Source organism: Parasteatoda tepidariorum, chromosome 6 (assembly GCF_982258835.1).
Source record: "Parasteatoda tepidariorum strain Cologne lab strain chromosome 6, Ptep-v5.0, whole genome shotgun sequence".
In the NCBI taxonomy this organism is placed as follows: Eukaryota; Metazoa; Arthropoda; class Arachnida; order Araneae; family Theridiidae; genus Parasteatoda; species Parasteatoda tepidariorum.
Genome location: NC_141760.1, coordinates 82,439,382 through 82,454,446, shown reverse-complemented (window position 1 = coordinate 82,454,446; position 15,065 = coordinate 82,439,382). Strand labels below are relative to the sequence as shown.

Sequence of the window (15,065 nt, the reverse complement as noted above, 5' to 3'; positions counted from 1 at the left end):
TCTATCACAAACTAGTCTAATTTTCCAATGCCATATTATATAACAATGGTTTGCAAATTAACTACTAAGAGATAAATAAAGTAATGCTTGAAATATAAAACGTTACCCTTTATATTAATTTCAACCAAACGATTGGATTTTTGGTTTTTAATTTCATTCTTCATAGTTTGGAGAAACCATTCAAGATGTTCTATTAATGAATTAGTTCAAACCATTGTATTCTTTGAATTTTTTATTTATTATTAATTTTTAATCGTACCTTATGCCAGTCGTAGTCGATAAGAATTCTGCATCCGGCTTGCATCGACTACAGTGCTGACGTAAAATATCCACAATGGTAGACGTATTATGGGTTAGAGTCCCCTTGCCGTCAGGCTAACCGTGGGAGGTTTTCGTGGTTTTTCCTCTTCATGTAACGTACACGCGGGTTAGTTCTATCAAAAAGTCCTCCACGAAGGCAAATTTTTCCCAATACTTGATCCAGGTGTTCTCTTGTCTTCTGGATTGGGTTCAAAATTACAAGGCTACGAAGTTGAACTTTAGTAGTCGTAAACCCAAAAAATTGGGTCGACTGTTCAACGACGGTTATGAAATAAAATAATCTTACAGTATAGACAATACTGTTGATTTGAAAGGCTTTGAAAATAAATATGATTCAAAACTCTTACAGTATTAGATTAAATGTAAAAGTGTTTTCTTCTTTTTTTTTTCGCTTAAAAAAAAGGTTTTACATCATTACCCTGCATATTATGTTCATCCAACAAAAAACTAATTCCGACCAGTGCGGCAATAATGGAAATAAACTTAATAACTTAAACTTAATATATATTTTAAAAACTGACAAAAGATGTATTATTTGTCTCGTACTCTTAAAAAAAGAAAGAAAGAATCACCAAAAGATATATTAGAGAATGCTAGACATCCAAAGGTTTGTTCTATTTTTAAATATAATCTTTTCGATAGTTAGATTTTTTTTCAATATTGAAATAATTCATTGAATAATGGCGATAATTTTTTGATAAAAATGAAGTGTCGACCTTCTAATGATATCCAAAATATTTTAATCACAGTTTGTATCGTACTAGCTGAATACCCGTTCTTCGTAAGGGGTGGAAAAAAAATCAATAATCAGTACTGATGAACAATACTACGAATTCATGCACAAAATTGAAAGACAATTAATAAAGCTGAAGTAATTCAAAATATTTATTTATTAATTATTATCTGTCTTCCTTCCCCGCGGCTTTGCGTTATAAAATTAAGCAAAACACGTTTTTTGCAGTTGATCCTACCAGAATAAAGATTAACTGTATTCAGTATCACTTTCCATGATGATATTGCTCGCTGCCAACTCATGGTAGTCAAAATCGTAGGCATATTCTGTAGTTTGAAGTTCTCAACCTGATTTTGTGACAATTTAAAATTTTTTTATGACGAATCTAAACAAAATCTCTAGAATGCTCAAAAAGTATATTATTTGTCGATAGTTATTACTGAAATATTTGAAACATTTTCAAAGTTTTCGTGGGGAAAAAAGATTTTTATGAAAAATAAGCACAGAATTTACAGTTTCCTTAAAAAGCATATTCACTAACATTTTTGGGTCATATATACAATTTCTGCAAGGTCATATTCTAAACTCGCAACCTAAGAAAAATTACAAAACTAGCGATAACTCTCCAAAAAAATAAGCCAATCCCAAGGAAATTTGAATATGTTTTCAAATAAGATTAAATAAGCGTTGTTAAGTAAAACTGCAAACTAGTGGAGTTGCAATGGAATGACGTCATCTGCAATGAGCATAAAATTGTATGTTTGGCCGCAAGCCTGGTGTGTTTCTAAAATTAGATATTTGTGATAGTCAATTTGTAACTGACCTCCAGGCATCATTTGTCCCAAGAACTGCGATAGAGATCTATGGGAAGACTAGAGGCAGGACTAAGTCAGATAGAAGTGGCCAGTTGGCTAAATGTGAGCCCTTCTGTGGTTCATAGACTTAAGCAACAATTTCAAACCACAAGTTCGGTATTCAAAAGGTTCAGCAAGGACAGCCAAATGCTACGATGAGCACCGATGACCGATATTTATCGTTGTGTGCACGAAGGACTCACGACGCACGAAGTGACAACAAATTAGTTGATAGAATGAGAGAAACAAACATTTGAACTTAAACGATACAGAAACCTTTAATGCGCATATGTAGATAAATTACTGAAAAACTTGATTCCGCATTTTAACTTATCACCCGAATTAATCTGTGCATCAACTAGGTAATGTGCCTAGGTAGGATCGCCATATTAACGACTTTTGAGCAAAAGCAGTAAATTGTGAAGGTCATTCTTGTTGCTACTTTGATCTTATAATACTTATATGATTACCAGGCCACGTGTGCTTACATTTCAAATAGTTTTTTGACATTGAAGAAAATTTCTCGGCTGTCTGATATAGATTAAAGAGACATTTCTACCCGAAATAATCTTCAAAATATGTGACCTTGATAATGAACTTGATTTAATGTATGTATTTACTTGCATGTGTTTATGTTATAGAAATCTCTGTAGATTCTCCATAACATCCGGATAAAATCGGAAGGGTGTTTACATTGAAGAATGGTGGGAGTGTTGTTGTTATCTGAAAATAACTCTTTTTCCCCTTCATTGATGGCCTAATACGAAAATAATTTCTTTAAACATTTATTAGCAATTTCTTTTTAATGTCTGGCAAAGACTGAGTTATTGTTATAAGCAAACTGTAGATTCAGCTAAATTACTGAAGAGTAACTAGAGCAATTTTACCCTTCGATGCAGGTAAGGACATCGGTGTCCCTTATATATGTAAAAAAAAAAAAATTCTGAAGCTGGAATTAAGAGCAAAACTATATTTTGTTATTTTTTACTTCTAAAAAACAGTCTAATAGTTACTAAAAAATTTGTTAGATTATCGGAATTAAATTTGTACTAAAATATAAAATAATAGCTTTAAAAAAAAAAAGATTTTATTCATTCATATTCAATTATGTATCAATAATTGATTTTGTAAATTAAAGGAATTTCAATGATGAATAATTGTTTCTCTTTGATCTAAATGACTACAAATTTGAAAATTTATTGCTTAAAAGTGGGCCGTGTTTAGAAAATTTTACTTTTAATGCAAAAAAATTAAAAAAAAAAAAGAAAAAGAAAAGACACCGACTTTTTATACAGCATTTTATACTCAAATTTGCAGATTTTTATGAACCCAGACAATGCCGCATTATATTTTATCACTCCATATTCTTATTATTTCGAGCCTAATCTAGAAGACAAGGGAACTCTTGGATCAAGTATCGGGAAAATTTTGCTTTCATGGAGGACTTGGATATAACTAACCCGCATTGCGTTACATGGAGAGGAAAACCACGAACAACTCCTACAGTTAGCCAGACGGCAAGGGGACTCTAACCTATAATCCTCCGTTTACCACTGAGGATATATTTTACGCCAGCACTGTGGTCGGTACAAACCGGGTGCGGAATTCGAATCAACCAGCCATTGCCGGCCGGGATTCGCACCCGGTTCACCTCTTTGGGAGGCGAGCGCTCTCTCCCCTGATTTTATGACTGTCGTTGAACAGCTGACCCAATTAATGCAGCATTACAGCAACTTTTTAAGATTTCTAAAAATTAGACAACAAATGTTTTTAATTTTCACAAAACAGTAATTCTTTTACATATTGGCGTTTTGAGGCATTTTCAGAATAAGCTTATAGAGCAATGGCTTTAGATACGCTCAGCTTGACCTAACAGTTATGAAAAACTCTTGCTAACTCACACAGTTATGAAAATAGCATATTATTCGCCAAAAAGCATCAGTTCATATGACGACACAGCCTTCAAAAAACAGCATAAAAAAGCGCACTTATTACTTATTTTTTAAAAAAAAATTTATTTTAAGGATATTTACATTAATATAAATCCAATTCTTTAATCTGTCTCTAATAAGTGAAAATTATTTAATAACAAATATTTATTATCCCAATATTTGTTTTTTTGCATAAATTTTAATAACTCAAAATTTCAATAGTAAATTTCTTTGAAAGTCGCACTTCATAAATTATTTTGCAAAAACAAATTATTTTTCAGCAAAAAATAAATATTTCCGAATAAAAATATTAGTAATAGATTTAAATATTTACGATCCATCGATTGCCCATGATGGTACCAGGCAGTACCTGGTACCGTTGCCTCTTCTCCCTTATGTCAGCAACTGCTATAACTCACGTATTTGAAAAGCGAACCTTAAGATGTATTACAGGTGAATGGATGCACACGAATTCAAGTCGTTAATTTAGCTTCAATAGCTCAGCAGTAGAAAGGTTAATCGTCATCAAAAGTAAAATATTTTATGGTCAAGATTTTCAACCGCAAATTCCTAAATAACAAAGAACACTTTTTGGTTCGAAAATAATAAACAAACGATTTTTTTCCGGAGCATTTAAAAACCATAAAAGTCATCTAAACAACATCGTTGAATGTATAAGACATCAAAAGGAAAAATACATGACGTGAGAATGACAAAAACCACCATATTTCATTTCTGTGGCGTGCTCAGTGCAAAACGTTGTCACCATTGACAGATCACGCATTATTATAGCTGGAAAAAACGGCCATTGAATTGAATTTTAGCGGAAAATATTAAAAACGCGGTAGAGCCATTTATGAGAACTTCCGAGTGGTTTCCTTGCATAATTATTTATTTTTATGGTATATATATTATTTAAGATGCTTCGAGAAGTTCAACTGTTCGGAAATGGTGGCATAATTGAGTCAATGATGCGTAAAAGCGAAGAAAAATAATCAAAAGGTTGAGTGAAAGTGCAGTTTTTGTTAAATTTTTTCATATAAACATCGATATTCTTTTTAAATTTTTCAAAAAAGAAAATATATTGAAGAATTTTTTAGACATGCATCAGCACCAGTAGTAGTGTACAAAGTGTAAAAAAAAAAAAAAACAGTATTACCAGATTAAAAAATTTATTCGCTTAAAAATATAGCGCCTTTTGAGCCAAGCACTATTTTCAGCGCTTGAAAAATGTCGACTGTTATATACTATTTATATCTTATTTTATAACCGTCGTTGAACAGCGAACCCAATTTTGTCTTTACGACTACTAATGTTCAGCTCCGTAGCCTTGTAATTTTGAATCCAATCCAGAAGACAAAAAAACTTCGAGATCAGTACCCCTAGAGCAGTGTTTCCCAAAGTGTGGTACGCGTACCCCCAGGGGTACGGGAACAGTTTAGCGGGGGTACGCGTTCTTATGCTAAATATCTTGCAGCAAACGAAAATTAAAGCTAGCCATGAAAATTAACGATTACGTATTTTTCTATTGGCTTATTTTTGCTGAGTTAACAGTTAATAATTAGTGGTGCCAACAGCCAGTTGTGATTTTTAACTTTTGTGCAATTATTTTATAGAAAATAATACATTCATTTTTTTACTAGTGGTACACTGCGTTGCGAAAAATTTAAAAAGGTTACACAAAAGTCATAAGTTTGGGAAACACTACCCTAGAGGTATGATTTGTTATGGGAACATGGAGAACTTTGTGACCCAACAGATTTAGCGTGCAACATTCACAATTTACTACAAGGGGAGTCTTCATCCGGCGGATCGAACTCACGACCTCTAGAACATGAGCCCAATGCCATTCCAACCAGGCTATCCCTTGCCCTTTCCTGTCTGTATTAAAAAAAATGTGATAATATCCAATGGCATCAGTTTCTATGGATCATTTGTTAGAAAAAAAATTATTTAGTAGCGATTCTTTACAACTATTTTTAACGTTAATTAAGAAAAGAAACAAGGTTCTAACGCAACTTATATTTCGAATTTGTGGCGGTACATATCTTCGCGGATCTGCTAATGGCCGTAGATTTACATATAACTGATATTTAAACTAGCTATTACGAATAATAGATAATCACTTGGGTCACACTTTTCTACGAGAATGTATTAAACTTGTGAAACATAGATGTTATTTCGAAGGACGGGAACATAATTTCGATGTTCTTAATTTCGTTAAGAAAAAAATTAAAGAGTATTAAACACTAAACAAAATTGCAAGTATTTGATAATTTCCTCGCATTTCTTAATTTTTTTTTTGGAATAACAAAACCAGCTCACGTAAACATGAATAAATATTTCTTAATAATTCTTCATGTTTAAGATAATTTCTTATTAAAATTATTTTGAACAAAGGTACAAATTTAGTTTTTTGGCAAAGTCTCCTTAAAGTAGTGAAGTAGTTACTACATTTCGAAAATAATTTGTAGTCGCTACATTTTTCAGAAAATGTAGTTCTTGCTAGCTACATTTGTAACAAAGTAGTTGCAGTGCGCTATAAAAATGCATTTTTCCGGCCACTGTTGTTGTTGGCGTTGGCCATTACGGGAAGGGGTTCGATTGTTCTTGTTTTCCAGTGACATCTATGGACAAGAATTTATGCCACACCCGTTTATAGGGTGGATACATTCATACATCCATTCATTCATCCACAGATCGTAATTTTCACCAGAACGAGAGAACGATCAATCTCCAATTCAGCCCTCCCAGAGGTATAATTTGTAATGGGAACATGGAGGACATTGTGACCCGACAGATTAAGCGTGCACCAGTCACCATTTCCTACGCGAGGAGTCCAGCGCCCTGCCAACCAGGCCCTTTTCCGACCACTAATCCAGAAGACGTTAACGTTAGTTGTTAAGAATATTACTGAATTGAATTTAAGCCACACTTTCCCTAAAGCTGACATAATTACATTAAACTGTTTCTTTGTATTGTTCCATGATAGGTTCTTAATTATTTTCAGGAATTTTAGATAACATCACAATACACAAAAGTATCTTATTGCCTCATAGACATCCTTGCATTTTTTACTAAAAACTCTCCTAAACGCTCTTCTGAATATTTTTCAAATGTGTCTTATTTTAAATTCCCAATCCCGTAAATTGTTCTAAATATCATTGATATTTAACCCAGACCCTGGAAATAAAAAATATTTATTTTTAAAGTAATTTTTTTTCACGAATATAAAGCAGCATATTTTGCAAGAATATTATAGATATTTATTGTCTATATTAACTGTTATTATAAACTTTGTATAAATTGTGGCAGAATTCGCACTTTTTACAATTAGTTAAAATTTATAAATATAATTATATCTAAAACATTAGTAAAATAAATCTCCTTAGTAAAATAGTCTCATTTCCGCTTTATAAGTTTTTACCTCGATGATTCATTTTTAAAAGAAATTCTTTGATTTGAAATTAAGAGACAACTATATAAATTAACTATTTTTAAATTAAGAAAATTAATTGATTCAAATCTTTAAAAGAAAGTTTTAAAAATAGGCAGCACATAATTCATAATTTCAAAGTTTGGAGACACAACACATATAACGTTTCATTCCTACAAAAACTCGTAAAATGTAGCAAACAAAAATAGCTAAAAAAGGTAAGAAAATTAAAAAAAAAAAAGTTGATCAATGAGAAACATCATTTAGTAGTTTAAAAGTAAGTTATTCTGAAAATTTATAAAGTTTTTAAACAAACACATATTAAGTTAGAAGTCGCAACATTGGCAGAACTAACAAATCTCACTCATGAAAAGTCTCTTTTTTTTACGGCAGTATTTCTGGTAGATCTCAACTGGTTATATTCTTTTCCTAGTTTCATTAAAACTCATCTCTCTATCTCCAGCGAAAATTATTTAACTTAAGTAAATTATAAATTACAGTTTGAAACCTGCGCATTATAGAATAATCAAAACAAAAATATAAAGCAGTTTGTTTCTAGTTTTTCCTTTCCGCCCAATTCACAGCTCAATTAGAGTCGGCTCTTTGTTGCCAGCGGGAGAAAAGAAATTTTCTCGGTTTTGCGACCACGATAAGCGTTTTTTTTAAAAATTAGAAGATAATGCTACAGTTAGTATAATTTGATTTGCCCTACTAATTACATCATCATAAATTTATAACACGGGTCGCATATGCTATCTTTCCCCCCTTTTTTTTGATTTTCCCTTTATTCTTAGTTCAGATTTAGTTTATAACACCGTTTGATTTTGTTAAATTGAGTACAAAAATTGGTTTTTGACTCAGTAAAGTAGTTTCCAGCTTTACGATACAATATGGAAGATGGTTAATACAATATGGAAGAGAATTATACCGTCATGCATTACGATTTATAACATATAGAATATTTCATAGATTACTAATATTAGATTTAAAAAATAAGAATTTTCATTCTTTCCTTCAATCATAAGAAATGCCCCCATAATACTTGTAGTTAAAAAATTTTAAAAAATTGTGAAAATGTAAGATGTTTAAAGAATATTGTTTAAATAAATAGATATTCTTTAAAAAATAATGCAATAATAAATGAATATTGTTTAAGGAATATTGCAATAAGATTTTTTTTCTTCGTTTGAACGAAAAAAGTAGTACCGGTTCTTTTATAATTTAAAATCGTTTTTACGTCAGTTACGTCATCTTTAATAAGAAAAAAAAAAACGATTTTTACATAAATAACTAATTCTTTAAAAAATTTTATTTTATTTCAGTCTCTATTTTAATTATAGCTTGTAAAAAAAGCTTTATGAATAAAAGTCTTGGAGCATAGTTTGGATTAATAAAAATATTAATCGAAAACAACATTTATTTATAAGTTTCTAATTGTAAAAAAATTCTTTAATTATTCATTGAAAAAAAATTATAACAATTTGTGCATTAAAAAAACAATTAATTCAATTATGATGGAATAATTATGTAATTAATATTTTATGCATGTAAAAATGTTAACTATTAAATAAGGGTTAAAATTAAGCAAAAAATTTCATTTAATTTTTTTAAAAATATTATTATTTAGTGTTACCACCGCAACAAACGAATACAAGAAAAAGAATCGATAGATAGTTCATCAGTATCTAATCACTCTCGTATTAAGAACAAAGTGACACTTACCTGAAAGAGGGTGGGAGAAAATATCAGTGTGAAATGGAATTAAGGGTGTTAAGTGGCAGAATCAATGGAGTAGAATCAACTGTCCGTCACCGCCTCCTGTCATTAATCGTCTGCTCTTGATATCAACCATTGTAAATAATAGTCAAAATTTCATTATCGCCAAAAAGAACGAGGAAGTGAAGCCAACCAGCAATAGGACGCCAGTTATTACGCCAACCTCAGAAATAATTTTTAAGGAAAGCATTCTCTTTTTTTCTTCCTTCTGTATAAATGTTATGATCCGTGGAAACTTTAATTAACCCTTGAACGCTATTTCAGAATAAATAAATTATATAAAAAAACGCGCATGAATGAAATTTAAAATTTTGTCTTTTAGGATTTTCGTCATTCTGTTAGTTTGAAATTTTGATAAATTAAGTTCTTTATTCATGTGTAAAAAATGATACAGGGTTAAATTTCAGTGAATTTATATACATAATTAGTTCTTAGTTAAAAAGATAAATTTTATTTAATAGTTTAAGTTAAAGTGGCCAAAGCATTTTTAAATCTAAAAATCAGCAATGATTAATAATTTTTGTTCCAACGGCTGTTTATTTTTAAACTAAAAATTATCATTATAAATTTCTGCAACGATTTGTGACTTTTTATTTAGCTAGTAAAAGAAATATAACATGATAAATCGTAAAATATTTTTAATTTTTCCTTTTAATATTGATTGCAAAAAGGAAAAAAAAAAGTAAGATATCAAATCTTTTTTCGTGGTTTCCCTCTCCATGTAACGCAAATGCGTGTTAATTCCATCAAAGAGTCCTCCACGAAGGCAAATTTCTCCCAATACTTGATCCAGTAGTTCATTTGTCTTCTAGATTGGGTTCAAAATTACAAGGCTACGGCGTTGAATATTATTAATCGTAAACCCCAAAAATTTGAGTCGGCTGTTCAACGACGGTTATAAAATAAAATACACTGATTTTAGATTATTTTAATCCATCCCTTTTTCGCATTGATCTCAATAAAGATTGATCAGAGCTTTGGCCAAGGATCAGAGCATGGAAAAAAATTTTTCTAGTTTTAATATTAATTTAAACTTGGTGACTTAATATTTTCAGAACTTTCTTACTTCATTTTCTACAAGAAGTCCAAATTTTACAAATAAGTTTTCTTGTATTGTCGAACGATATTTCATAAGAAATCCAATATTCGGGTTAAAAATTTGCTCACACAAATAACTTTCTGAAATTACTCTACTTTGGCTAAGCATAAGCTAACTTGTAGAAGTAAATTCAGTTATCGTTTTTTATAACAGCACTGTAAATTCTTGCCTTAAACTAAAAAATATAATAAAGTAAGCTTACAAATTTTGCAGCAATTGCCATCAAATTGTGAACCAAAAATATCTTAAGACACTTACCTTTATTTTTTTCCCGTTCCAATCAGGGATTATACAAATTACCTTTTACTTAGAATCTTTTACTAATTTTAAATGTTTAATTTTTGTTTAGAATTAAATTTAACGACGTAATTAACCTTATCGAGACACTCTTTTGATATTGTTGGGTTTGAAAGCCGTGCAGTTTTCTCATTAAAAATCTTCATTTATTTTCTAAAAAAAGGAAACGAATATCTTCTAAACTGAAATAAAAACTATAAATAATTACGCGGTACTCAATTTTATCACATCTTCGTAGCAGTGAAGAAAAATACAACTGCATTTACTGTATGTACATCTCCTGAGTGCATTTTGTAGACAATACATTGATCTTCATTATAGATAGGTTACTTTAAACAAATATTTCTCCTTAACTCTATACGATTAACTGCCTCCTAAAATATTTATTCAGAGCGATATTCTAGTTCAGGTAATAAACGGAGATGATAAACACCTCGGGCGTAAGAATAACAAAAGAAAAACTGTTTTAATATTGTCTTTGGCGAAGTTATTCCGATTTGTAAAACGTTTTTTCTCAACAGACAATAAAATAAATTGCGAAATTAGACTCAAAGACGTACTTTCTCTGCATAAGCATACGTTTTTTTTTACCAGACAGATTATGATTTTTGGCCCCCAAAATATAGGAGAGTAGCCGCAACCTGGGAAAACTGGTTCAAATAATTTGGTCAGGAAAAGTCCACAGTTTGGACCCGTTGTTAACTTTACTTTTTGCTTATTTCGCCATATCTCGCGAATTTTCAAAAGTGAACTGAAATTATTTTGTGCACACAATTATAAAATTCTATTTATTCAAGGATAACTTCATACAAAAAATAACTTTTAGTAAATATTTATTAAAAAAGAATTGAAAATTTTTTCATCTGTATAGTATAAAATTTTTTACACCATTTCAAAGAATGCAATTTTACAAAATTTAAGCGAAATCGGTCAAATAGTTCCTGAGAAATTGAATTTTAAAAATAAGACTTGTTTAAAATTTGATTTCCCAGGAACTTTTCGTCCGATTTCGCTCAAATTTTGTATTTTGTCAGTTAAAATTATAGTCTTTAAAATGATGCAAAAAATTTTATACCTTAAAATTCAAAATTGTTTCGACTACCATTAAATAAAATATAATAAATATTTACTGAATGTGATTTTTTTTGCATGTAATTATCTTTGAGTAAAAAATTTTATAGTTAAGTATAGAAATTTTTCAATTAACTTAAAATGCTTTCGAGATATGGCAAAATAAGCAAAAGTTTTTTTTATTTCCAAAGAGCTGCACAATCAGTCTTCCCGATGAGCAGACCTAGTGCATTCTCCAGAAGTGGTATCCACTCTTTTAGGACCACCACAATGGATGAGATACCGTACGGCCATGTTAATTTGGACGTCTAGTTTCTGCCACACTAGATGGCAGCACCGAGACTCTATTTGGATGCTAAAGTGCACTAGGAATTTAATTTTGCCGGAAATGCCAAGAGCCAATAAGGCACTCTAGGGATCTTTTACATGCCCCATAATCATACGACATGGCCGTTGAGGATTTTCTGCATCCCGAAATACCGGTGTCTAAGCCGGGGATCGAACCCGCAGACTTGGGCTCAGAAGGCCGACGACAAACCAACTGCGCCACATAGCCATCAAATTAATATTTCAGGGATTAAAAAACAAAAAATCTAGCGAGGAAGACGGAACTGAAAAAAAAATAATAAAGTCCTGTTTGATTGCTGGAAGAAACAGATGTTGAAAGAATTATAACTTCCGAGTATCTTCCAGCAATCAAACAGGTCTTGATGTCTTAAATTCTGCTTTCCTTAATAATGGTCCGCTAAATTCCTCTAATTCTCCCCCCCCCCCCATCCTTGCTTTTAAGGTTTTACAAAAACGCGATTGAACACTCGTTATATTTTAATACGGATTATCTTTTTTTTCCTGTGGTTAAGTAATTATTATCAACCTTTATGAATTCATATTTGATAACAATTCTAAATATATATATATATAACGTCGTTGCCGAGTGGAAGGATTAAAACAGGTCATAGGTCGGGAAGGAGGGTACAAAATTTATTTATTAATTATTAGACAAGAGCAGTCATGAGAATGAGTAAAAGTGCACATGAAAAGTTGCCCTCCTTGGTTATATGTTAGGGAAAATCTTGCAAAGTAAAATCCGTAAAATGTCTTAATTTAGGGAAAAAGGGAAATCTTAGTAGTTGCTATTGGTTTATGAAATGGATCGAACGTTTCCCACACAAGAGCAAAGGGAAAAATGTCCTGCTCTTAATTAAATGCATACTTGAGCCAAAAATAGATTTAAGAACAGGATGTGGCTTTTAAAAGTGTGAGAAAGTATTTCAAATAGAATAATTAATTAGGAAGAAGTTTTATAGCAGTGAAACTAACATAAAAAGATTAATTGAAGCTTTTTATGTTACATCCCCCCTCGCCAATAATGTTTAATTACAATCCAAAATTTTAAAAAAATTTCCATTTGCAAAATCCTCCCTATGGTAGAAGTACAATTAAAATAACCAAATTTGTAATGGTAACAATATATAAAAGTAATATAACTTATAAAACATTTACATATGTTCTCATGGTAAAAATTTTAACACAATCAAAAATCTGTAGTAGCATCATCAGCAAATTTAAAATTTTCATTTTCAACAGTTTTTTTGACTTAACAGTTTTTTCAGTTTCAAAAGTCTTTTGTTTAAAAATCACAACACAGCTTTTTCATTATAAGAATTCTTCATAATAATACAATTTAAGTTAACTCTTCAATCATGATGACAAAAATTTATAAACATTTGTTAAAAATTTGTAATTTAAAATGTAAAACACAAAATACAAAAAACAGTTTAACTGGAAAAATTTCAATCTGAAATTATATTTGAGTGTTGTTTACCTTTTTTGAAAAAAAAAATAGAATAAAAAATCTCACAGTGGTTGTTATTCTTAAGACCAAGACTTCAGTATTGTCTTTATTTCACTTTATTTATTATTTACCTTACATATTTATCACTTTAATAGCTAAATATCCGGAAAATTTTTTTTTTTCTTTATGTCCAAAATTTGCTTTCTGTAACATATTTTCTTTTCCTTTTCTCTTTTATTTTTCTTTCTACTTTCTTTTCTTTCTACTTTCTTTATATTTATTTATTTGTACTTTTATTTTCTTTCTTGGTATTTTTATTGCAATTATTAACCCGGATTTCAGGAAAAATGTAAAGACAAATTGCTTTTATAATCAGAAAAGATGATCAGTCTTCTCAGATTTTATATTACAACCCGTTTAACACAATTTATCGCTAATTGAAATCCAAAACAAAGCTTTCAAATTTAATATGGTATTAAGGTAAATCAGTTTTTAAAATTTGACTGACCTAGCTATTTTCCTTATTTTTAATCTGAAGTGCAAGTTTGGTTTATTTGCAAATTACCTTTTATTTTATTTTTTTTCATTTATATCTTTCATTCTTTCTTTTTGGACATAATTTTTTTTTTTTTTAAATTTTAGCTCGGATATTTTTTTAAAGTAATTTTTGTGCAGAGATTTTAATTAGTAATTTAATTTGTCACAATTGTTAGGGAAATCAAATATTTTCATTTCTATTTCTTACGTGTTTTTGAAGTGAATTTGGTTACTAAATTTTTCAATTTGTGTTTGATCATTTTCCTATCTGTATGCTGTAATTAATGTTCAGAAATAAAGAAATGATTTGTTTATGGAAATTACTGAGCTAGAACAGAGCTATGAACTAATTACCAACGTTGGACTCAAACATTAATGTTTGGTTTAACATTTCAATTCAAATTCTAACAACAAGTATTTTGTTCATTTTTCTAACTATTTGTATGAGTTATAACATTTCCTAATTTAATTTTTGCCACACCGTAATTGCATTCATATATCAAAAGTGAATCTCAATAATTATTGCAGTTGCATTACGAAGAGAAAAATATTTAAATGGCATTTTCATTTAAACCCTAATCACTGTAAAACAAAAATATAATTTCTACTACTCAAAAAATCATAGAAGCTGTAACACATAAAACAATATGAAAATAATTTCTCGAAACACTTTTCAATCAAATAAATCAATTAACTGAAAATAAAAATTTAAAGAAATAAAAATTTCAACAGTAAATACTATCAATATATAAAAAGTAGTAAATAAAAATTTCAACAGTAAATATTATCAATATATAAAAAGTAGTTTCACTTTGAAACATCAAATATGGGAAAAAATTAAAATCATAATCATTTAAGAAATTGATTTATGAGAAATGTAAAAAACTTTAACTCAAAGGATACCTGAAAAAGTTCGAATTAGTCCGAGATATTTTGAAAACCACAACAGAGATGGGAATGCGTTGAAATTCCGTAAACACAATTCCAAAACCAAAGACGTGAGCTGCTAGGGAAAAAATTTGTTTCTTCGTTAAGATGAATCGTAAATTAACACCAATAGTGACGGAGAAATTGAAGCTTATTTTTCTTTTGAATGTCGAATATTTAAGTAGACCATTGTAAACCATTCGGGGTGTGAGAACAATTATTCATCGACGATAAAATCCAGCTCAGCACTTAATGGCAAAATCAACGCTTTCTCCATGGGATAGGGTT

The 15,065-nt window shown here is 30.0% G+C and overlaps 1 protein-coding gene and 1 long non-coding RNA gene across 2 annotated transcripts in view; one reads left to right on the top strand and one right to left on the bottom strand.

Annotated features, from left to right (window-relative positions):
- Positions 1-9,137, bottom strand: part of LOC107439300 (Copper transporter 1A) — a 60,262-nt gene extending 51,125 nt beyond the window's left edge. Inside the window, exon 1 of the mRNA XM_016051852.5 lies at positions 8,998-9,137. The gene's annotated coding sequence lies outside the window, so the exon portion shown is untranslated. The remainder of the gene's footprint in view (positions 1-8,997) is intronic.
- Positions 1-15,065, top strand: part of LOC122271405 (uncharacterized) — a 64,899-nt gene that overhangs the window by 44,276 nt on the left and 5,558 nt on the right. The gene's annotated exons all lie outside the window — the stretch shown is intronic.